General features: G+C 43.3%; 1 protein-coding gene and 1 long non-coding RNA gene across 2 annotated transcripts in view; one reads left to right on the forward strand and one right to left on the reverse strand.

Annotated features, from left to right (window-relative positions):
- Positions 1-14,006, reverse strand: part of CALD1 (caldesmon 1) — a 171,416-nt gene that overhangs the window by 62,293 nt on the left and 95,117 nt on the right.
- Positions 1,796-10,954, forward strand: LOC120601007 (uncharacterized). Its single transcript, XR_005652344.1, has 3 exons — positions 1,796-1,853; positions 3,284-3,978; positions 10,608-10,954. It is a non-coding gene; the product is annotated as an uncharacterized LOC120601007 (long non-coding RNA).

Below are 14,006 nucleotides of genomic sequence, written 5' to 3' on the forward strand. Positions count from 1 at the left end.
AGGCACTGCCAATCTTGCTCTGTAGGTGATGAAACTGATAATTATCTGATGCAAATGCAAAGGAATTTAGAATTCATTTTGGCGAGCACCTGTTTTGGCATCTAACCTCATACTTCTTCCAAATCAAAAAGTGTAGAGGTTTCACATGTTCAAAATGACTCAAATGAAAAGTGTGAACTTAGATGAGCTGAGTTCGGTTTATCCAATAACGGGAAACTTAAAGAATATATTTTGAGCATCAGCACCATGCTGGAAGCTGAAGGTTCAAAGATTCAAAATAGTTCCTGCCAACAAATGAATAACCATCTATCATGGGGAGGACAGGCATGCTCACCACTAACTTTAATACAAGAGGAACAACAGGAGGATAGGCAAGTGTCGTTAGTTAGCAAGGAGAGAAAAGAGAAACTGAGAAAGGCTTGTGGAGGAAGGTAGCATTTGATCAGGGCCTTGAAGGATGAGAAAGAAGTCAGAAACAGATGAGGCAGAACTTCTCATCCCTACCACACTCCCTGGTGACACCCCATCGTTCACCCCACCCCTCTCCCACCCCACCCTACCCATGCCACCAAAACATCCTTGGAATCCTAGGTCTCCACGTAACAGTTTAGCAACCTAATCTTGTTTAAGGCCTCCATTTCAGATGAGCAAACTGAAGCCATGGGGTGTTTCCCATGTAGGGAATTGAATGAGCCAAGCAATGAAGGTGGCCTGTACATGATGAGTTTGGGGAACGGTGAATGATCCGATTAGGCCAGAGGAGGAGCAGGTCAGAATGGGAAGGCGTCTTAAAGGCGGACTGTGGAGTACTCTGCTACCATATTAAGGAGAGTGGGCTCTATCCTCAAAGGTGTGGGGAGGAGATCTGGAAGGGAAGAGGGACCGAGGCTGGGACCACGTGGGAGGCAATTGCAACCACCCAGGTGACAGGCGATAATTGTTGAAATTCAGGAAATGACAGAGTGAATGGAGAAGAGTGAGAGAGACTCGAAGAAAGTAAATTGATAGCGCAGGTGTGATAGAATGGGGAAAAGCTCCGAACCAGGGGCTGAGAGAGATACGCATGAGAGAGAGACAGCCAGCCAGCCAGCCAGCCAGACAGAGAGAGACCAGACACACTGCGCTCTTTTTCCAGCATTCTAGGCTGTTTTGTTACCAGCTGTCTAACACCAGGCAAACCCTTCACCCCCATGTGCCTCAGTTCCTTCATCAAATGAAGGCATTAAATAAGATCAATGGCTTCTGAACTGTTCCATGGAGACCTAGGATGCCAAGGGTGTTTTGCTGGCATGGGTTGGGGGTGGGGCCGGGGAGAGTGGTGGGTGTGACTGGGGAGTAGAGCGGGGATGAGCTCTAGATCCTAAACCACCTATTTAACAGAACATCTCCTGGTATAATAGAATTCCTTGCAACATTACATTTCTTAAAAAAATGAACAAACAAACAAAACAACCAAGTAGTTTGACAAGCACTGGGCAATATAGATAACCTTTAGGGTCCCTTTGAGCTCTCACGCTTGAGCGACTACACTTACAGAAACTGGCTCTCCAAGAGATTGGCTAATATGGTGGACGTGGGTCTCATTTTTGGGACCCGAATGAGTTCCTCTGTCTAACTGATTAACTATGGCACAAATGCTGGGACAGCTGGGACAACAATCGTCATGCTGAATCAAAGCCAAGACTCCAAACGGGAGAGATTTACTGAAAGGCCCCTCGGCGTTCTTATTCTTGCATGGTACCTGTTCCCAAGACCCGGTAAGTTTCCCAAACTTCGTAAGCACCAACGTAGAAAGGGCCCTTTGCCTGCGAGCACAACGACACTGGCTTCCACTGACTGTTGTGAGGCTTTGGGTAAGTAGAGTTATCGCTCTGGGTTCTGTTTCCTTGTCTATGAAATGAGAACATGGCAGCAGGCAAACCCAGGGGCCCTTTCGAGTTCTAACATTCAAGGATTTCATTATCCTAAACCTTGGAGCCTGTTACCTGAACGATTCCCTGATCAACAGCATGTGCTCTCAGGCTTGTTCTGTCACAGTCAGATGGTCAGTATATTAAGAGCTTTGGGCTGTTGACTTTAAGGATTGGGCAATGTGTGCTTTAGCCAAAATCCGAGTCCTGCAAATGGATTATTCTGAGCAGAGGGCTCAAGTCTAAATTAACAGCCGATCTTTAGCTACACAGTGCTTTGTGGATTGGTATCTGGAGTAGAGAAATCTGGTGCCTGGGTATAACCCTCTGCAAGTGGTCTATAAACCACCAGGAAAGTGGAACCGAAGGAAACCAAATCAGAACAGCCACGACATTTAGATCAGAAAGTCTCATACGGGTCTGAAACTTACATGCTCACTGCCATCCTTCGCCTGCTGATTTCTCCTCTCTCCTCCCATTCCCACAGTTAAAAAAAATATATAATTATATATATATTTTCCCTTTACAACAATGTCTTTGTAAAAAAAAAAGAAAGAAAGAAAGAAAGAAAAAAAGAGAGAGAGAGAGGAAGAGAGAAAGTTAAACCAGAGGCGAAGTGAGCACTCACTGGGATAGGGCGGCCAGGCTGCGTCTTCCCAGCAGTCCGGACCCCCCAAGCATGTCCGCAGCTGGAAGGGGAGGCAGGCGCTGGAGGTGCTGAGACCCTCGGGGCTGTCAGGGCGGGGGCCGGGCCCCCGGAGCTGCCATGTTATCTGTGGCTGACAGCCCTGCACAGGATGCTCCCGTGTTCTCCCTTTGTGTTAACACTTTGGTCTGTCCCTGTGACGAAAGTCTGGGCTTGTCCTCTGCCAAATCTACTCCTCCCCACCCTTCCCCTCTGCATAGGATCTTCAGAGAGCTGATTGTTATTTTTTACTGTAATCTCTCTAATAGAGGCCCATTATGTTTAGATGGTAAAGGGCACTGATTGCTTAGAGATTCCCAGAATATTATTACTGGGGAGTAGGGGGCCAGGATCCCCAGTAGCTTTCATGACGAAGATGTTATATGATTTATTACAAATCATTATTCTAAGGTAGAGAACTGGTCAAAGGGAAAGACACCGATCCACGTGCTCAGCCTTTAGGAAAATAGTCGATCATGGTATCACTTGCACACACAATCCATTTCTGAAGAGATCAGCTGAAATCGGCCCACCAAAAAGTTCCTCTGGGGGCAGTTCTCAGGCCCTCATTCTGAGCTCTGTTCTCAATTAGCATTGGTGTAGGTGGCTTCCAAAGCAAACAGTTCCCACTGAGAAATCAAATCTGAGAAGCTTTTAGCCCCCCCACCCTCTTTTTCTTTTTCCCCAGGAAAAGATGCAGGATATAAGAATCTAAAGCAAAGGCAAAGGGAAGAAGAGAGACTGCCGATCAGTGATATACTGGATTATACAGCGTGTTTGGTGCTTACGCCCCTTCCCCCCTCGGTGAAATGAGAGTGACAATCTGCCGAGGACCATGTTGCAACAGTGAGCCCCGTCTGCACCCACGGTCCTCTGGTCGTGATCTCATCAGCCAAGCTGGACAAGGGAGCCTGGTCAGCGACAGCTGGGAAAGTATCCAAATTCTAGTCCCTGAGGATGGCGTGTTGTTTGACTCTGGAGATGACACTCGTCTTGGCCTGAGTTATGAATACGTTCTTTTATCTCTAAGAAGAAATGAACAGATTGGTGCCGGGGCACCGACCTGCTTATGGGACTGGCTTTCCGTCCAATGAGTAGAACAAATTCAATCTTCATGATTTTGGTAAATAGCAAGAGAAGCAATCGACTTCACACACCAAGGGCCTCTTCAATGAATGAAAGTCATCTTGGAGATAGGCAGCTTCGCACCACGAACAAGGCCCCAGAAGCGCAGAGCATTTAAATAATTCACTCAACATCAGCTACTCTTGTGCTCAACTTAAAGAAGCTGAGTCTAGTTAGATGCTTCACTTCAACTAACTAGAAAATGTTGGTTCTTTTCCTGCTTAAATACTATGCTGTCATCAAAGTCATAATTTTAGAGTAAGTCTAGTCTAATGAACTTCGAAGTTAACTATTTCCATATATCATGATGTACATAAACATTTACTTATCTTTTTGATTATGCGTATTGCCACTCAACATATACTGACTATGTAAAGTACGTGAGATACTCCTAAAAAGAGATATGTTGCCTTCACATGAGAGGCCTTAATAAAATACTCACTGATTTGGCATGAGTTTATTGCTCCAGAGCTGAGATCGAAACATGCCTTGAGACATTTAACCATCCTCTTTTCTCCCAGATTTTGCCCATTTCATTTTTTGCCCTTTAAAAAATTCAGGGGCTTGCTGTGGCAGGCAGATCATGCTCCTCCCAGAGACATTTGTGTCCTAATCCCCCAAATTTGTGAATGTTACCTTACATGGCAAAAGGACTTTGCAGAAGTGATTAAGTTAAAGGCACTGAGATGGAGAAATTACTATAGAATGGCCAGAGCTACAGCGTGGTTAGCCCTGAAGGTGGAGGAAGGGGACCAGGAGTCCAGGAGTGTGGCAGCCGCTAAGAGCTGGAAAGGCGGGGAGGAAACGGACTCTCCCCTAGAGCCTCCCTCCAGAGAGGAATGTGGCTCTGCCCACACCTTGATTTTAACCCTGTGTGTTGGACTTCTCCAGAACAGCAGATCACAAGTTTGTGCTGTTTCAAGCCACCGCGTGTGTGGTTATTTGATACAGCAATGATAGAAAACCGATACATTTGCCTAAGGGACTCATTTGACCTTGGGAATACATTTCACCTCCCGATTGCCCAAGGCAAATGTAGTTTTGGCATAGTCAGAGCAAGCTCATAAGATAGAGTAGCCTGGAAAAAATTCTGTTGTTCTCTCTCTCTCTCCCTCTCTCTCTCTCTCTCTCATTCTCTCTCTCTCTCTCTCACACACACACACACACCTTACCCTCCATAGAGGAGAGCAAGAGTTTAGTGATTTGCTAATATACTGGCAGTCGTGTACTAAAAGTACGCTAATAGCCAGTTATTTAAAAGCCATCCATCCGCCAAGCTATTTTCCTGGCTGTAGAGAAAGGAGAGAGAGGGAAATTGTGACTGCTCTTGGTTGGCCCCTTGTTATCACAAAATGCATTTGGGAAGTAGTTGTCGTCCTCAGTTTGTGATAGTAAAACTCATGGGTGTCACAACTCATGCTACCTAGCAGGGTGCTGATAGGACAAGAGTGAAGAGAAAGTGAATCTTAGCTGTGGTCAGACACCAGTGGGGGACAGAAAGAGCTACAAAGGCCAACGAAAGGGAGAATGGATGCATGTGAGAGGCAGGGAGAGAGAAGTGAGCCAGGAGATGAGAGCAGCCTGGAGTAGGCCACAGCTTCCAAAGAGCCCATCGAGGTCCTGCTGGCTGGGGCTGGAGAGGCCAGGGGGAGGAATTAGAAAAACATACTGAGAGGTAACTCGTGAGCAGTATTCCTCTCATGCAGACGCTGACAGGCGTATGTGCTTTCCCTGGACTCAGAGTCCAGCTTGTAGAACTACCGTCTCTGAGAGCTGAATTAATGGTCACTTCCTGGCACCATGAACAACTGGGCAGATCACCCTTCAGCAAAGTAGCAGGTGTCACACATATGACGTTTCAGGGGAAACCAAAGTCTGGGCCACTCTCAAATTACTCACAGCATCCTTCATTTCTGGATACCTTGTTTAATTTTTCACCAAAGAGATTCTGGGCTGGGAAGGTTTGACGGAGGTCAGTGTAATAGAAAGGAATAGCTCCCGCCACAGGGTGGTCCGTTATTAATAAAATAGGATTAAAAAAATAACTACTTCACGGAGGTAGGAGACTGGGCCACATGATCTGTTCCAGACTTTATAGTCTGCAGCGGCTGAGAACAGCTTCTACCTTGGAACTATTCCCTGAGGGGAAGAGAGGCATGTGGGAAGTACCCACGTACTGTCCCAATGCACACACACAGACACACACACACACACACACCCACTCACTTGCCTCCTACAGAAACTCAACTCAAACCCAAAGAAAATCTACTCATCTGAGAGGCAACAGTTCAAGTAATTTAAAGGGAATTTTTTTTTTTAAAGGCTCTTAAAGAAAAATTTTCTTATAAAGAAATGCATAGACTCTACGGTTTTAGAATGAGGCAAAAGATCTTGCCTAGAAGCTGCTCACTAGGTGTGGCTAGAAACAGAAGTGAAGGGGTTAAGTACATATCTACAGGCAGAACCTCTTTCTCCCTTTCCCTTGGCCCCTTAATAGTTTTCCCTCCATAGCTGATGACATTTCACTCTCCTCCACCCCCGCCCTGCCCTAGGGCACCGGGTAGATTCACTTAAACTATATTGCTTTGCACCGTCCTGTGAGATTGCTTTTATAATGGACCTTCCTAAGAAATCTTCTCATGAAACACGCCTTTCTGTATCCATCTCCCCTGGAAGAAACGACAGGCTTCTTCCTACCTTCTGGGAACGTCTTTTCCTTCCTCTCCTTTCTCATCTTCTTTGCTAGGGTCTTCGAGGTTCCCATTGCCTATTCCTTTAGAAACAGGCGGAGGGCTGGGTGGGGGTGGAGGAATGAATGCACGGACTGCTGTGGAAAGTCGCTATTTACCCCTCATCATAATCTTCCTCTCCTTCACTTTGTTGACACCATTCTCCCCGCTGTGCTTTGCCTGGCCTTGCTCTAGGCCTGTCACATGTCTTGGGGTGCTATGCTCTTCTCTCTCCCCTACAATGATGGCCATACGGCTTTGCCACAGCATGTTCTCCCGTCGCCCCTCCACGCTTAACACTATTTGAATATTTACTACAAGCATGTCATCTAGTTAAGTGCCGTGGGGGATCCAAAGAAGGTCAGACCCACAGGGAGATAGGATATGTATACAAAAATTTTAATACAAGATAAAAAGTGAACCGTGCTCTGTAAGCAGCAGAGCTAAAGTCCCGTACTTCAAAGGTGACACCCTGTGGTCAAGGTCTCAGTGTTTAATCGCTCTTACGCTCAATTTATTCTGTTATTGAACTAGACTTCCTGTTGCTGAAATAGAAATCCACTTATCTCTGTTAGGGCCACAGGTAGTAAGTCATCCTTTAGTCTTGTCTTTCCTAGGCTCGATGCCAATGCTCATTTTCCTTCCTTTTAATATCAGCCTGAAATATAACAACTCCTCCAATGAGAAACCTAAACTGGACATAACAAAGGCTCGATCGAGGCAGAAGGAGCCTGGATCAAGTCCCAGTGCTGCCTGCCACGTTCCTGTTAGTACAGCCTAACGTCACTGTCACCTTGACAGCGGCGACTCGTACAGGGATCGCTCATTCGTTTTTGTGCCAAAACCAGGGTTTCTTTTCTTTTTCTTCTCCACACTTGTTGCTTAATCAGTCTATTTCCAGCATTTACCTGTAGAGCTATTTTTTGCTGTTATTATTTGCCCATGATAGAGAAAACTTCATATTGTTTTCAGAGGCCCATTTTTCAACTCTTCTAGGATACCCTGCATGGCGTTCGTCTTGTCTAAGGTCTTGGGAATGTCAATAGGAAACAAGAACACAAAACCTGATTTCAAAAAGGGAGAAAAAAAATCTCTCAAAGAGCGCCTCTGTGAATTTCAGTACCTGGGAAGTCTAATTATCTATTTGAGGCAACATAGAGTTCAAGATCTAGATTGCACCAATACTGTGTTTACATAGCTTTGTCTCCCCTTACTAGATTGTGAACTCTCTGAGGAGGGGGATTATGTCTTCCTCATCTTTGTGACCCTTACTCATGTTAGCATATCTGGCACAGAGTATGCCTTCTGTAATATGCATAAATGAATTCATGGACATGGCTTCATGCAAGTGATGGCCTTGACTAAGTTAATTTATTTTTTCTGTAATTGAGTTTAAATGAGAGGACGAGTGTTGTGAGTGGTGGCCCGGCCTCCCTGAGTTGTGCCCAGCATCGGAAGTGAGATATCTGTGGGCACGTGTGACTGAGTGGTGGGCTGGGCCCAGGCAGATGACTCGCACAGGGGGCCTGGGGAGTTGTTCACTATTGTATGCCTTGGTGTTGGTCCCTTAGCCCAGCCCCTTGACCACATGTCTGTGCCTCGAGGAAAGGTGGGTGCAGAGAAGCCGAGGCTGTTTCCATAAGGTGTTTGCCGAGTGTAGGCTAAGCCTTGGTGCCCAGTGACCAAGAGTAACAGAGCAGAAAGAAGGTCATTATTCCTACGTCTACACAGAGCATGGCCTGGTTTTGGAATTCTAGAGGGCCGATGGGAACGCACGGCCGCTTTGGAACCTCGGAAGGTTGGATCACCAGGGCATGAGACGGCGTCTTTGACACAGAGGCCCCGGGTCAGGTGGGCCTCAGAGCAGTGGCGGTGGAAGGTCCTGTGCAAATGACAGAGAGGGGCCAGGGCCTCACAGGGGAAGGGCCTAGCAGCAGGGAGCCATGGGAGGCACACACAGTGGTGTGAGTTCGACGTCCAGAAACAATCAGAGGAATTATTTTTTTTTAATGTTGGTTTGTGGTGGTTGTCCTGCAGGAGCTGGTAGCATTAAGAATTATATTCTTTGTGCGAATTATATGTGATTCTATTGACATCCACAGGCAGATTCTGATTGAGGATACATGAGTGACAGCTATACGATTTCTGTACCTTTTTAAAATTGCATTTTATTCTGGAGTCTTTTAGATAAACTCAAAGGAATAAGGAAACTATAACAAACATCCGTGTGCTCACCATCCAGCTTAAGAAATAATACTTTCAAAGTAACAATGCCGAGCATGCTCTTCTAAGATAGCATTTTCTCCCTGTCCACTTAGAGGTAGCTACTCTCCTGAATCTGATTGTATCCAGTCCACTTTCTTGTGAGCTAATCCTTTGAATGCTTTGCCCTCTCCTCTCCCCACTCCAAATCTGGTCCCACCCCAGTGGGACCGCCACCAATGCCACTATAGTGTTTATTTGGTTCTAAGATGAAACAGGATGCGAGTGTGGACATCCTTTCACTCGTCCTGATGCTTCTGTATTTTTCGTAGTGAAATGCAGGTTCCCTGATCATGATACTGCCATCCAGTTAAAAGGAGGGCATTTTTTTCCTTCCCAAGGCCAAATCTTGAGTCCCAGAATTCCTTGGCTTATTCTTTCCCTTAAGTGTATCCTGACTGCTGGTTATATCCCCATTGGCAACCTAACACATATCTTCAATCAGTGCAATACACCCTAACATTTATCTAAAGGGAACTTTTGTTCAGTGAAAAGATTATTGGCATCTCTACCACTATTTGCTTGGTATTTCCTGAAGCTTTCTGCCTTTACCTAACAAAGCTATTCTTTCTCCTTTTCACTTGAATCCTTTGCTCCTCTGAATTCTAGTGATTCTTTAAGAACCGATGTCTGAACCCACCTCTAGGAAATCCTCCTAGGTTTGATGTTATTTCTTTGTAATTTATCATCTTAGGAGGACAGATGAGAAAGTTTGAGCCCACGCTTGTTTGCACACATTTGAGAAATAGTTACGTTGTCATGTGTGAGTCAGCCCCTCCAGCTAACTTGCTGTAAGGCTCTTTATTTCTGTTTAAACTCTTTTGCAACAATTATTTAGGTCGTCGGTCTGAGCTCTTTTTAAAATCTAGGGTTATTAACCAGCTAGACTATTTTTTTTTCTCTGGAGAGAAAAGTTTCTATATTAAAAGGATCGTGCCTCCAACTTCCCTCTGCCCTCCAGCTTGAAATATACCCTTAAAACAATAAAACAATGCTTTGAAATAGTAGGGTTCTAACAACAGTTTCTTGAAGGCATGGTTGCTGGGGCATGTCCATATACTCTGGTTCTGTTCTCAGAGAAAATATTAATATACATCTTATATAATTCAAGGAAAGAAGTGTGTACATGAAGGATATGATTCCTACCCATAGGAAACTGAATCTAGGCCTTTATGATGTACTTTAAAATATAGATTTGTTGTACCTAGATGCAATTAAACCATGAAGGAAATGAAGAAACTATCATGGGGACTCTAAGAATATAATCCTAGTGCAGGGAAAAAGGTCAAATCTTCAAAGGATGTATGTTAGTTCATAAGCCACAGAGTTCTCAGTATTTACCACTTTTGTTCAAAGTATCTAAATATTTCCACAACCATACATTTATTTTCTGGTGTCCACTTTATGCATCTGGGTATTAAATTTACACCTGAATTTTATAGCCGGAATCAAATCCAGATTTTTTCCAGCAATACCATATAAGGGCTAAAAAAATATTGATTTCTTCTTTTGGGAGGTCAGAGCTGGATTAAAGCATATATTTGTTCCTATTGCTAGAAAAATAGTCCATTATGTGTTTTGGATACTTTGGGTGTAGTGTTTATTATTTATATAATGACACTTTGTTAGGTACTGTCCTATTCTGTAATCAACAGATCACACGAATCAGTACACGATTGTGATATCTATCTACAGATAGAAGTAGATAGATGGATTCATAGAATCTTATTTATTCATCGTTCATGTATATATATCTTTGTTCACCAAAGTAAATTAAATTATAACCTTTTTGTTGGTAGGGATATTTCCTAGCACATGTCTTGTACCTGATAATGACCTAGAATAGTACTCAGCACATATCAGATGCTCAATAAATACCTGTCATTTATTCTCTAGGTTGAAAAGGGACAACAAGGGAGTAGAGATGTTGCACCAAGGAGACCAGTTGGGTGGTCCTTCCAGAGGCTCCCACGGAGTGGCCTTTTTTGAGCATTTATCATACGAGATCTAGAAACTCTGCTGCACCAGGAACTGGATCTTAGGAATTCTCAGAGTTAACAGGTCTCAGGGAGACTGATTGGCTCACAGACTCACAAGAGACTGATGTGTACATTAGAAGGCCCATGAATGCCAATTAGTTAAGATAGCATGGATGACCTCCCTCTTTGGTGCCTGGAGAGCTCTCATTTTCCAACCAGGATACCGCCATTCCCTAAGCTGGAATGTCAGGAGGCTGCCTCATGAGTGTGGAATCAGGGCAAGAGAAGGGGATATCATGGGGAATATCTCACCCGAGCCAAGGGGAGATGTGAGGAAACAACACCTCTCTCAGTAGTGAGAATATTTACCATGTGACAAGACTGAACAAACCTTGAGATGCAAGGCCCCGTCTCATCTGGATATTCCTGGATGTCCAGTGCCGACCCTAGTCATGACATTCACACAGGTCTCTTCTACTGGCCTATTCTTTCTTCGGACTTCCTAATACCACAGATGATTTGGACTGAATGTTTGTGTACCCTCGAATGTCATATGTGGAAATCCTAACCCCCAATGTGATGGTATTAGGAGTTGGGGCCTTTGGGAGGGGATTAGGTCCTGAAGGTAGAGCCCCCATGAATGGGACGAATGTACTTCATAAGAAGAGACATGAGAGAGCTTTCTTTTTCTCTCTCTCTCCACCATGTGAGGCTACAACAAGAAGAGGACGGCCAACAGCAAACCAGGACGTGGGCCCTCACCAGACCCTGGATCTGCCGGCACCTTGATCTTGGACTTTCCAGCCTCCAAAACTGTAAGAAATAAACGTTTCTTGTTTAAGCCACCCACCCATCGTATTCTGTTATAGCAGTGGGAGCTAAGACAGCAGATTGCAGTTAGACTCCATTTGCTTATATCTGAGAGACCTAATGCAATTTGACACTTACGCGCTGAATTTATTAGCAATGTTCTTTGGTAGAATTCTTGGGTGCTTTTATGGTGGCAGTGTGTGACGAGATTAGAAATAGACTAGGAGAAACCTTTTCAGCTTTGGGATGCTGGTTTGCTTTGAAATTACTGAGCAATGAAATCAAGCTATCATTAGGATCAAAACAGGAAAAGCAAACAGAGCTTTTTTTTTTTGTTCATTCGTTTATAGAATAGAACCAAGCAGCTTCTTTAGTGGAAATATTTAATAAAAAAATCTGTTTCATTTTTTTCTTATTTAAAAGCCAAAAGCCATCTGGAAAGCTTTTTACTTTTAAGACCTTGTGAAGACAACAAAGAAAATAAAATAGATGATACTTATACAAAAAGTAGCAGACAGTCACTTCCAATTTGAAAGCCAATGATCTGAAATATGCATTCAGCTTTCTAAAATATGCTACAAAGTAGAGAGGGCTGATGTAACTGGAGATTCTCTTAGGTATTTTAGAATTCAGAGTCTTTCTAGGATAACTTCATATTATCTTTCCTTCTGACTCTTTCCCAGTGGATCTAAAAATTAAAAACCAAATTAAAAATTAAAAGATGCAATTCTGAGGCTATTCTATAATGCTTCCAGATCTATGTGTTTGGGGTGTTCCAGTTCACTAATTTTATTTTGGTTACAAACTTTATGGTAACAATTAACCAAAGGGTAGACTTTAATAATTAAGAAACTCAATGCTTAGTGTAGAATGTGTGTATTATAGTCGATGTTAACTGAATTAATCTGCACCTTAATTTAGAGTTTTGACTCAGTTCTTTATAAATACTCTTCCTCTCTCTTCTAAACAGTACTTTTTGAGGTGTATGAACTCTTTATAAAAACAAACAAAAAAATGCTCCACTTCATTGAAAAGAAATCAACCTCTCCATATCTTGGTTGAAAAATCTTGGGGTCTAATAAATTTCTTTTCTTTTCTTGGTTCATCACTATATCCCAATACTAGAAAACAAGTCACTATTTAGAGTCTAAACTTGAGGTCCGACTTGTATGTTAAATGCTCCTTATTTCAGAAAGAGTGTTGACCAAAACTGGCCTGAGGTTGGCTCTAGCCCTCATCTACTTCTGCCCATGGTCCTAGGATTAAGTGAAGAAGTTTACTCTTCCAGACCACAAACTTGGTCTTTCATTAGAGAAAATTTTCAATTATACAGTTTGTTCACTGTTGGACTTTTGAGGGTTTGGTATGAGCTCCATCATTCGATGATTATCTGGTCTTACAATGCAGATGTTAATTGCAAATAACACTAAGGGCTTGAGTATTAGAGCAAACAGGCCAACTAACGGGAATTGACTTACCTATTAATATCACTGGCCTTCATGATGCAACTAAAAAAGTATAACAGTCAAATGATATGATGTAGAACTCCAATTATCCTTAATAATCAGAGAAATTCGTGATATGAGTTTCTTCATATCTCTAGAGAAAAAGATATGGAGTCGAAATTCCAGCGGCTCAGCAGGGGAGCGATGGAATCCCAGGGAAGGTGTGGATAGTGTCAGTACGTGGGGCTACCACAAAGGTCACTAACGTCTCTGCCTCCCCACAAAGAGCTTAGCAAATACAGCCAAGTTCTGCCTTGGTTCACAGCTAGGAATTGAAGTATCTGTTCGTTCATTCATTCATTCATTCAACATTGCATGCTGGTCTTTGGGGAAAATAAAAGCAAATAAGATGTAGTTTTTGATTTAGAGTTGTTTTCAATTTGATGGGGAAAAACAGACATGTAAACAAACAAACATATAAAATAGGTGATAATAATCAATATACATAAAAAGTGCTCTGGGAGACAAGGAGAAAAATCAGTCGCTTTGACGGGACCTCTGGGAAAATGTTTTTTAGAAGGCGCCTATTGAGCTGGGTCTTCAAGGTGAGTAAGAGTTCACCTGTTACTAAGGTTTCAGCAGGAACAAGACAGTGGTGTAGAAGAGAGTAGAATCCCTCTAAGTCTGAAGACCTTTGCCAAATTAGATGCAAAACCAGACAAGTAGGTGACCAACAACATCAAGGTTTCATTCTAATTGGGATAAAGCCATCATTTTAAATCTTTTGAATATTCTCCTCAATTCGTAACTACAGGGAGAGAAAAGATAAAACAACTTTGCTTCTTCTAATCTGCAGTTGTGGTCCCAAGTTCTCTCCAGAGTGATAGGCCCCAGGTAACATTTGATAGCATTTTTTCTGTGTCTGATTTTTGAAAGCCTAGAACGCCTAAGGGGAAGTAATACGGATAAGATATAGTAGGATGTGTGAAAATTTCTTCGAAACACAGTATGTGACCAGAATGAAACTTGCAACTCCATACCAAGTTAAATAGAAGTGAATC

This window comes from Pteropus medius, unplaced genomic scaffold, assembly GCF_902729225.1.
Source record: "Pteropus medius unplaced genomic scaffold, Ma_sr-lr_union100, whole genome shotgun sequence".
NCBI classification, from domain to species: domain Eukaryota; kingdom Metazoa; phylum Chordata; class Mammalia; order Chiroptera; family Pteropodidae; genus Pteropus; species Pteropus medius.